The sequence below is a fragment of the Zalophus californianus genome, chromosome 4 (genome assembly GCF_009762305.2).
Source record: "Zalophus californianus isolate mZalCal1 chromosome 4, mZalCal1.pri.v2, whole genome shotgun sequence".
NCBI classification, from domain to species: domain Eukaryota; kingdom Metazoa; phylum Chordata; class Mammalia; order Carnivora; family Otariidae; genus Zalophus; species Zalophus californianus.
Genome location: NC_045598.1, coordinates 126587946 through 126599476, shown reverse-complemented (window position 1 = coordinate 126599476; position 11531 = coordinate 126587946). Strand labels below are relative to the sequence as shown.

General features: G+C 42.6%; 1 long non-coding RNA gene and 1 other non-coding gene across 2 annotated transcripts; both read left to right on the top strand.

Annotated features, from left to right (window-relative positions):
• The first annotated feature begins 7359 nt into the window (after nucleotides 1-7359).
• Nucleotides 7360-10843, top strand: LOC113916611. The gene is made up of 4 exons (XR_003517988.2): nucleotides 7360-7496; nucleotides 10120-10232; nucleotides 10494-10558; nucleotides 10734-10843. It is a non-coding gene; the product is annotated as an uncharacterized LOC113916611 (long non-coding RNA).
• Nucleotides 10331-10419, top strand: LOC113917688. The gene has a single exon (XR_003518324.1). It is a non-coding gene; the product is annotated as a small nucleolar RNA SNORD87 (small nucleolar RNA).
• Nucleotides 10844-11531: the final 688 nt, after the last annotated feature.

Here is an 11531-nt window from a genome sequence, read left to right as displayed (position 1 = left end):
TTGGTCTGTTAGAAAAAAGTGCCTCCTAAAATTTTAAAGGAAGAAAGACATATATGTACAAAATAAGGGTTGATACAATGAAGGGATGGAAGATGACTGTAAAGATGAAAATTATAAAAGATTTTATAAAAGGACTTGGTAAGATAAGTTGTTTGAAAAAAGAAAGAAGATTTAAGGAAAAAAAAAAAAGGAAAAAGGGAGAGAATGTGATCAGGCAGGAGACTAGAACAAAGCCATACACTAGTGGTTTAGGGTATATTTTGATCTGTTAGAAGAAACTGTACCTCAAAATTTTAAAGAGAGAACAACTTATATATATATGCCAAAAACAAGGATAACTACTATGAAGGGATAAAATATGACTCTAAAAATGAAAAAAAAAAATAAAAAATGTTTTTTTTTTTTTTTTTAAAAAGGGATTTATAAGATGTTGGTTGAAAAAGGGAAAAAGAAAAATAAAAAAGTCAACAAAAATTAACTTTGATGAAATAATGAATCATGGTAAAAAAAAAAAAAAAAGAAGCCATGAATCTATGTGCAGTATTCCCCTAGCGCTGGAGTTCTCCTATTCTCCTTGATCGATCAACTTGGTCTTGGCTTGCTGGCTGTTTGTGCTGATCTTCTGGGGGAGGGGCCTGTTGCTGTGGTTTCCAAATGTCTTTGCCGGAGGCGGAATTGCCCCGCCCTTGTCGGTCCGGGCTAAGGAAGCTGCTCCAGTTTGCTCTCAGGAGCTTTTGTTCCCTGCAAGCTCTCGGTACAGCTTTGGAGGACCAGGGCGAAAATGGCGGCCTCCCAGTCTCCGCCTGGAGGAGCCGAGAACTCGGGGCCCCACTCCTCAGTGCGCCCCCAGAGAAAAGCAGTCACTCCCGTGTCCCCGGTCTCTGGCCGCACTCCGTGCTCACCCGGCCTGTGATCAAGCGTTGCTATCTCTGGCACCCGACCCCGCTCGGAGTCTCCAAACCCAGCAGATCCCTGCAGTGCGTTCCCGCACCGCTCCTCCCCAGGAAGGAAGGGGAGTCTCCCCGGATCTGCTGCTTGTTGGGTCCCTGCTGGGGGAGCCGTGCCCCGACTGGGCCACAGATCACAGTTTGTGGCAACCCAGAGCTGAGAGCCCGCGACTCTGCTCCGTCTCTGCAGCCGGCTTCCCTGCTCTGATACCTGGGAGCTCTGCCGCACTCAGGCACCCCCGGTCTCTCTGTGACCCCAAGGGTCCTGAGACCACACTGTCCCGGGAGGATTCCACCCCCCGCTTAGCCACTGCAGCGACGTCCCTCCGCGGAGCCAACTTTTAAAAGGTCCGATTTTGTGCTCCGCGGCTCTAGCACTTGCCAGAAGCGGCCGGCGGAGGCCCCTCCCCCGCCGTCTATCCTCCCGAATATCGCCTCGGATTCACTTCTCCGCACGCCCTACCTTCCAGTAAGTGGTCGCTTCTCTGTTCAGAGAGTTGTTGCTACTCTCCTGTTCGATCTCCTGTTGAGTTCGTAGATGTTCAGAATGGTTTGATCCCTATTCAGCTGAATTCCTGAGACCAGACAAAATCTAGGTCTCCTACTCCTCCGCCATCTTGCTCCGCCCCCCTCAGGTCTAAGTTCTTTACCCCACCCTCAGCACTGGAGATGGTGAAGTGGAAAAAAATACGTTAGTTTGGAGGTGAGGTCTGAGGTAGAAATGTAAATTTGAAAAAAAAAAGAAATGTAAATTTGGGCAATATCAGTACATGCTTTTATTAAAAGAAGTGGGAATGGATACTAGGCAGCCAAAAATTAATAAATAAATAGTATAGAGACTGGAACATGTTTATATGCTGCTGGAGTGGTCCATTGGTAAGGGAGAGAGATGAGGCAAAAGAGAGAAGACACTTGAAGGAGCGTCCTTGAGCAGGAGAGAACCAAAAGCCTTTAACAGGAGGGACACTTTGGGCAGCAACAAGACAGAAGGAGAAAGTAGGCACTAATGTACAGAGGGGTGTGAACTGGATGGTGATTTCCCAGCTGGTGGCTTCTCTTTGTTCAATGGAGAAGAAAGAATGTTCCAGTTATCAATTTACTGTCTTTCATCTCCAGATCTACCCCATATTACCTGCTCTGTGAAAATGGACCTGGACCATATAAACATTTCTCTTTTGCCAAACAAATAATGTAAAGATCTGTCAGCAAACGGTATTGAAGGGAGATTGCAGGAGGAGCTTCTCTTCTTGTTTCTGGTTTGCTCCTCTCAACAGGTTCCTACAGTGCACTGTGGCCGGCACTACGTAGCACCTTCCTGTGGGTAGCTTCCCCTAGCGATCCAGAGGGCACCTTACTTCTCTGCCATTCACTTAGCCACAAAGTCTGGAGTGGCCGCCACCAAATCTGCTCCTTGCTAGGTTCTGTCTCAGCTCAGAGGGGGTGGCAACTTCAATATGTTATTTCCACATGCTTTAAAATTTTTTTTCTCTTAATAGATAATCCCTTATTACAGTTAACTCTTTTTTTTAAGTTTTTATTTATTCATTTAAGTAACCTCTACACCCAACATGGGCTCAAACTCATGATCATGAGATCAAGAGTCGCACACTCTTCCAACTGAGCCTGCCAGGTGCCCCTACAGTTAATTCTTTATATTAAATTTTCGTGTTTAAATTACTTTGTGTTTTCTCTTTGTAGTCTCTTAAAGGGTCCTGACTTACCTAATAAGTTATAAGCTAAGAATGTTGGGGAGGGGAAAGAGGAGGTTTGGGAGAAATGGGCTGAAATAGTCTGGAAAAGGGGGTTAATAAATTTGCCAAACAAAAGTAGGATTTCCATTACACTATTTGGATGTATGGTAATTCATTTTACCAGTCTCTGGATATTTAGGTTGTTTAAAACATACACACACACACACAATGTGGATGTGGATGGATATTCTTCTAATCTGTCTCCCTATGCTTTTGGAGACATCTTTTCTTTCCTTTCTTTTCCCTTCCTTTTCTTTCTTTCTATCTATTTATTTTTGACTGCTGTGATGGCTGACTCCTTGAAAAGACCACCAAAATAACCTGTTGGTAGAACAAAGTCAAGTTTGGGCACCTGGGTGGCTCAGTCGGTTAAGCGTCTGCCTTCGGCTCAGATCATGATCCCAGAGTCCTGGGATTGAGCCCCACTGCTCAGTGGGAAGCCTGCTTCTCCCTCTCCCTCTGCCTGCCATGCCCTCTGCTTGTGTGCTCTCTGTCAAATGAATAAATAAAATCTTTTTTTAAAAAAAGAACAAAGTCAAGTTCATTGCTTATCACAAAAATTTGTAAGGAGGGAAGGATAAGAGAAGTAAGGGAGACTACTGCCTTGACAGTCTTAGCTTCTTAGACAGGGAGGCAATGGCAGGATATTATGAGGTTTTTGAGAGTCTGGATTAGGATGAGTTTTTTTTTTTTTTTTTAAAGATTATTTGAGAGAGAGAGTGTGTAGGGTGAGGGGCAAAGGGAGAGAATCTCAAGCAGACTCCCTGCTGAGCGCAGAGCCCACTGTAGGACTCAATCTCACAACCCTGAGATCATGACTTGAGCCAAAATCAAGGGTCAAGGGAGCTTACTAGGTTTGGGCAAAATTCATGACCTAATTTATAATAGACATAGCTCTGAATCTTGCATAGAAACAGTCATTTGATGAGCCTGGTGGAGTGATCTGTGTCCTAAGAAGGGCATATTTATTCTCATGAGGAATAACTGAGTTGGTCTATGGTTAGGGGGGGAAAAGGTACTTTCCAGAAGTTTGAGTTATATAAAGTTTCCTAGACAAAACAGCCAAAGCCAAATCCCTATAAGAAAACAAATAATAAATGGTTTTTCATCAAAATGAAACTTCTGTTTTAATGACACTATTAAAAGAATGAAAAAGGGGTGCCTGGGTGGCTCAGTCGTTAAGCGTCTGCCTTTGGCTCAGGTCATGATCCCAGGGTCCTGGGATTGAGCCCCATGTCAGGCTCCCTGCGAGCCTGCTTCTCCCTCTCCCACTTCTCCTCTTGTGTTCTCTCTCTCGCTGTCTCTCTCTGTCAAATAAATACATAAAATCTTTAAAAATAAATAAATAAAATAAAATAAAGAATGGGGAAAAAAAACAAGTTATAGACTGGGAGAAAATACTTGCAAATGATATCAGATAGCAAATAAGCATTTTAAAAAATGCTCAGTATTCTTCAGGGAAAGGCAAATTAAAAGCACAATGAAATATCACTACACACCTATTTGAGTGTCTAAAGCAAAAGACTGACCATACCAAGTGTTGACAAGAATATGAAACAACTAGAACTCTCAAGCACTGCTGATGGGAATGAAAAATGGTAATAACCACTCTGGAAAACAGTTTGGCCGTTTCTTACAACGTTAAACACACACCTACCACGCAATGCAGCCATTCTACTCCTAGGTATTTACCAAAAGAAATAAAAGCACATGTCCATACAAAGACTTACATGAATATTCATAGCAGCTTTATCTGTTATAGCCAAACACTGAAACCTCCAAATGTCCATCAGTGGGTCTATAGATAAACAAAGAGTGGTATATCCAAATATGGGGAAAACTGTTCAACACTAAAAAGGAATTAACTGTTGTTACATATAATGGCATGGATGAATTTCAAAATGATTATGCTGAATGAAAGAAGCCAACAAAAAAGTATACTGGAGTGCCTGGGTGGCTTGAGTCAGTTAAGCAACTGACTCTTGGTTTCAGCTCAGATCATGATCTTGGGGTCGTGGGATTGAGCACCCCTTCTCTCGGGCTCCATGTTCTGCAGGGAGTCTGCTTGAAATTCTCTCTCCCTCTCTATCTGCCCCCTCCCCCCACTTGAGTACAAGCTTGCTCTCTCTCTCTCAAAAAATAAATTAATTTAAAAAATTCTCTCTGCCCCTCCCCCTCCTCTAAAAAAAGAGTACATACTGTATGATTGCATTTAAGCAAATTATAGAAAAATGCAAACTAATCTCTAGTAACAGAAAGTAAGTCAGTGGTTGCTTGGGGAAGGGGTTTGAAGGTGGGGTTTGGGGGCCATGAAGGAGACATTACAAAGGAGCATGAGGAAATGTTTGGGGGTGATGAATATGTTCATTTTCTTTAATGGGATGTTTCACACATATACATATGTCAAAACTTACAAATTTTTCATTTTAAATATGTTCAATTCTTTGTATGTCAATAAAGTTGTGTTAAAGAAAAGCTATTTTTGCTTTTGTGGCAACTTTTGAGGCAGAAGTTGAACTGAAATTTGAACCCATCCTTCCTCAGAATTCCTGCACCCTCCATCATGCGCCTATAATGTTATCTTCCTTTGCAGAGTAATTAAAAGAGAGCTCTTGAGGCTTACAGCAGTACCCCCAAACCTTAAAGTTAAGATTACCTGCTGAGGCAAACACTGTTGACAGTCTTCTTAACAGCCATACCCCTTTCTCTTTCTTTTCTGCCACAACCTACCTTCTCACATTACAAACTGATAATCTCTGGACATGTAACCTAACCATGGTTAATGAATGGTACCTGAAGGCCATTCTGGGTAAGATTTTCCACCCAGATTAAAAGAAAAAAAAAAGTCCCTTCTTCCTGCCTTTGGATGTTGTTACAAGAAAATGTGATGTTTATAGCTGTGGGAGCCTTTTGGCAACCATGAGGGGAAAATCAAGAGTCTCAGAGAAGACCACAAACTCTGACAATGTTGCACTGCTGAATTAACCAACCCTAGAGCCAGGTACCTCTGGACTTCCTGCAATGTGGAATAATACACTTTCATTTTTTAAAAGCCATTTAGTTGCATTTGTTACTTGCAGTTGAGAACATTGCATCTATTTAATGGATGACATTATTAAACAATTAAAATAACTGACAAAATGATAATCTGAAAATGGGTGTCTCTGGAGTTTTAGGAACATCTAAATCTTTGTCATGGACTTTAACTGTATCTAGTCTGAAGAAAGAACATATTAAGTCATTAAGGCAGTGGTCCCTTCCATAATCTATCCTCCCAGATCAGGTATCTCTTGGAAGCGATGCTAATAAACACCATGCCACGTGAGCACCGACAGGAGGATAGGAAAACTAGCAACTTAGGAGCTATCCTGTAAGGAAGTGTTGCAGAAGTGTCCCTGCTGGTCTCCAGTTCCTTCTCATATGGCCGTAGGCATTGAGAAGCTGCCTAAAATGTTGCCCTAACATCTATAGGTTCAGCATCCAAACTCACCCTCCTCTATAACTTTCAGTAATGGTGGCTCCCACACCTGCCCAACCAGCTGTAGGCAAAGGCTTGCTTGGTGGAGGTGGCTGTCCAGGCTGTGAAATTAGGTTGTAGAAGTAATATCCAGCCAGGAGTCTGCGATGCAGGCTGAGGCCCAAAGCCACTACTTGACAGAACTGCCCAGGTGGGGCCCCAAACAATTGTAAACCCCTATAAAACATTCAGCAAAAACTTTATATAGAGAGAAATTCTTTGGTAAAGTGACTATAAGCACGATTTGTTTTGCAAGGTTTGGTTTTTTATACCGTGTTTCTTTGAGGCAAATATATTTTGTACTGGATTTTGTATGAATTTCTTAGACTTTCAGTGTTTAAAGGAAAGATGATGTGTCTTTTACTGATTCAGTTGTTTAATTACATGCTTTTATGTGTATTCTTTCTGGCAACAAGACCATCAACCTGCCCCCTGCAGCTCTAAGCCTAGTGCTTTGCATCCAGGACTCAATATAAAATGACTGAGAGAAACAAGAGGGGGGGAACCCACAAAACACAAAAATCAATGGCAAATTAGAACATGTTCATAAACAAGGCACGTGACTGCTTTACAAATGCTGTTTATAAATGCTCTATAATTATTATTATCGATAAAAACAGCAGCAGTAGCTGTTGTTAGAAGAGAAATATATGGCAGCTTCCTTTTTTTCTGGTAACTGGTTCTGTGTTTGTGTGAAGGGGTCGATTCCAGATACCCTTACTCTAAATTGGGATGTCCAATACCACCAGTTTTTCACGCACTGAACTACGTGAGAGAGTAGAAGACTAAGCAAATATATTGTACTAGGAATGGGAAACCCTTCCTTTTTGGAGCATTTTCCGCTCTCTTCTGTCCACTACAAACTAGATTAAACATTTGCATACTCAGTGAAATAGCTCTAGGTGAAGTACTCATGAGCCTTGAAAGCCTCTACGGAGTTCCAAAAGGCCCCCCCAATAGGAACTTACGTTGTGGCACTCCACCGCAGGCCGAGATGCCAGACCTCCCGGCGGCGCCACAAGCTTGGCGAAACGCTGGGACCGCAACGCGGACCACACGCTCTAGCTCTCTGCCGGCCCTCCGCCCCTGGGCGAACGCCCCAATCCCGGGCAGGGGCGGGGCCAAGACCCGGAAGAGGCGGGGCCCGGAGCGCCAAACGCCGAGCGGAAGAAGCTGTGCTTTCTTTTCCGCGCGGCCACCGAAGGATGAGGTTGTGTGGGGCATCGTCGGCCAGGCGGGCCGGGCGGCAGGGTCTGCGGGCCAGTTGCTGGGCTCTTCGAGGTGGGCGTCCTCGCGGTCTTACTTAGTTCCCCCGTTCCTGCCGGGAGCCTGATTCCGTGCCGGAAACCATGCCCGCCTTGGGCCTTCTGCCGTTGGGTGCCCGCGCCCTGGGCCTCCGACCCGTGGTCCACACGGCCGCGAGCTCGGCCCCGGAGGCAACCTTCCCGTTCCCCTCCCCCCCGCCCCAGTTGACGGGACCGGAGCTTACTTCCGGGTCGTTGGCTCAGTCGCATTTTTTGAGTAACCAGCCGCGACTCTTAACCTGACCCCTCTTATAGTAGACCTTGGCTTCAACTGTTCTAAGCCCCAAAATTAATAAAGGGCCTTCTCAGATTCAGGTGGTTCCGAGGAGGTTGGAGGGTACGGCGGGTGGGTTTGGTGCTCCTCCCCGCCCTTCTCCGAAGCCGTTTTGTATCCCCAGCAAAGCCTTGAGTGCGGCCTGGAAGGTTTTAAGGTCCCCTAAATGGGCTGCGTATTTACCCCTAGTAAGGGAGCATTTTATAAAATGGGGAAGGGATTATCTCTAGGATGTTAGGACAGCCTTTACTTAACTGTACTTTATGATTGGCTTTTAAACTTAACAGCAGTTTAGTAACAGTTCTGGTAGGGATTTAGTAGAGTTGTCGCATTTGTGAGTCTTCCTTGTAAATATGCTCTGAGTGGTATTGAAGTTGGAGAACAATATGTACTGTATAGATTCCTGCCCTCCCCTACCCCCAGGCCATAAATGCCTGCTCTACGCTTAGATTTTGCGTTTATATAGAGATGTGTATTTCTGAACATAATACGGAAGAAACTGGTCAACAGCTGGGAGACTGGAAAAAAACATTGCCTATTCAAAAACAAGTTATTAATGAATACTTCACCGATGAGACTTGGTATAATCCTGCGGTTTTTTTTGTTCCCTCCCCCAAATACGTTGCTTACAACAAGGCAACTGTGGGGCGCCTGGGTGGCTCAGTTAGGTTAAGCGACTGCCTTCGGCTCAGGTCATGATCCCGGAGTCCTGGGATCGAGTCCCGCATCAGGCTCCCGGCTCAGCGGGGAGTCTGCTTCTCCCTCTGACCCTCTCTCTCTCAAATAAATAAATAAAATCTTTAAAAAAAAAAAAAAAAGCAACTGTGATGGATGAAAGTAGGTTTTGGGTTTTTTTGTTGGTTTTTTTTAAGATTTTATTTATTTATTTGGCAGAGAGGGAACACAAGCAGGGGGAGTGGGAGAGGGACAAGCAGGCATCCCTCCGAGCAGGGAGCCCAGGGAGCCCAGTGCGGGGCTGGATCCCAGGACCTGAGCCAAAGGCAGGCGCTTAAGGACTGATCCACCCAGACGCCCCTGAAAGTAGTGTATATTTGGTATTAGTCATTATTTTGAGGCCTAAGGGGCTTGAATCCTATTTTTATTGGTAAATACTGGGATTTTTTTTTTAATTTTACAAACTAAATGTTTGGTAAAAATATAATGTAGGTAATTCCTGAAGCATAATAAATACAGAGCCCACCAAACCATTTAAGAACGGTGATTTTATCAATATAATGGCCTCTCATTTCTTCCGTGTCCCATTCTCCTGCCTTCCATCCTGAGGTGCCTATCATCTGGGCTTTTGTATCCGCGTCTCTTAGCTTTTTGAGCTAAGTGGGATGGATAGCAGTTTTATTCCAAATATGTATCCCTAAACATGCTGGTAGGCTTTAGAGAAATGGGATTATGCATGTAGTTTTCAGTAATTCCATCAATCTCATTACACTGAAATTTTCCAGTTGGAATTATTCATAACTAATAGTTTGTGTTCCTGATACTGATTATGTGAAATTATTTCCAGACTTGAAAATGATAAATTGTTTCGCAAGGTCCAACATTTGATGTGTCTTCATAAATCATTTCCAGTAGCTGTCTGATTCAGTGATTTATCCTCCTGGGGTGCTGCGGGATATGATCTGTGGCCCTGGCCATTCCCTTTGCACTACCTAAGTGTGCTTTCAGGCAACCTGGGACTTAATTCCACAAGACTGTCCAATAATGATGCCAACATAATGTATCTGTTCTAAAACTATGTTAGATTTGCCATTGTGATGCTTTAGTTGGAGGTCTGCACACTTGTTTTTATATACCTAACCTTTAACCTGATTCATATCTCATCCTTGTCAAGCTCGGAGACAGAAAAGCAATGGCTAGAGTACTCATTAGGACCATCATGTCTTAAAATCGATACTGCCCCAGTAAAGAACATCATATGTATCCACTGTTTTTCCTGTTCATGCTAATAAACCCATTTCCAGCTTGGAAAGATCATTTATGGAATTATTAGGGCCTAAACAGTCAAAAGTACTAATATGCTCAAATCATTATAGACATTTTAAGTTTGGGGTTTATCTGCTTTGACTACCAAAAAAAGAATTACACAGAAAGTACTTTGTTCATTAGAGATGTGTTAAACAACAACATTTTTCCAGTATATGGCCTTAATGTTAGTAGTTTTTATTAAAAAGTTGGGAGTCAGGAAGGTGGCAAATATTACGTTTATGGTTCCTGATGAGAAGGAAAAAGTCTCACTGGACCATTCCTACATATAAGATGCCAAACAGATGCAAGTACAAATGAGAACTCTAAATATTTTAATTTCCAGGTGCAATAGAGCCTATGAGGTGAAGATGAATGAAGGTTGTCCTGATGTTTTCCAGAAACTGTTCACAGGATGGCTCTGATAAAACCACTAGGAGCACAAGTGCATGTAATGAGGTACCAAAAGTTAATGTTGTGCTTTTTTATGTATTTGTGGTACTGTTCATGAAGGGCAGTACCAAAAATGTTTAATACATTTTTGACATAGGGTAAAAACTGGCACAATGATGACTTAAATTACTTTTTGCCGTTTACCCAGCTGAGGGTTTCTTTGAAGAAATAATTTTAAGACTGAGATGCCAGTAACCTATATTGTTTATGTGAATTGCCCAAGTATAATGCAATTTTTAATTAAAATGGGTGAAATGTTCTTTTCAGCATATAGGTAGCTGCAGATGAATATTCAAGTGCAAAACTATCGTGGTTAAAATTCATTGCCTCAAGTAAGTATGATTTGTCAAGTAATCACAGCTATTAATAATTCAAAAGTATCTGAAACTCCAAAGGGCTAGGGCCATTTCCTGTTAAAATTGCCTGTGTGTGTCAGGAGTATGATTTCTTTTTGATTTTTGACTGTGGAATGGTTTTCACTGTTGGTTTCTAATTTTTTTTTCCTAGAGGCATGCAATTGGAAGGAAAAAAGAAGAATTGGTCAAGAAGACATGAATTGAAACATGAAGATTAATATTTTTAACATTGATCACCTCAATAAATTATGTAGAAAAATACATGTTTGAGTACTTGCAATTGTTAGGCAAGTAAAGTTTATGATCTTTAAAAAATACCAAATGTTTAAACAGTTCCATTTTCATAATCACTAGTCCGACTTGGTTTTGTTTTTTAAGGTTTTATATATTTATTTGACAGAGACACAGAGCAGGAACACAAGCGGGGGAGTGGGAGAGGGAGAAGCAGGCCTCCTGCTGAGCAGGGAGCCCAATGTGGGGCTCAATCCCAGGACCCTGGGATCAATGACCTGAGCTGAAGGCAAATGCTTAACAACTGAGCCACCCGGGCACCCCACCAGACTTGTTTTTAACATACTTCAAGGATAGTATGTTCTTGTCAATAACAAGCTCGTTTGTGAACCGATGTCCTTTCTTGCCTTAGGGGATTTCAGCACACTAGATAACCATGGAGGTATACCTAAAAAATAAGTATTTGGAATCTCCTAAACACCTTAATGAATTATCTCTTACAAGTAAAGATTTCACCTGTGACCTACAGTTTGTTTAAAATATAAATCTTATTTTATTCTTTGTTCATACCTTTGAATAAAATAATCCTGGGGTGCCTACGTGGTACAGTTAGTTGGGTATCTGACACTTGGTTTCTGCTCAGGTTGTGAGATGAAGCCCATCGTTGGGCTCTGCACTGAGCGTTGAGTATGCTTCAGTTTCTCTCCTCTCCCTCTGC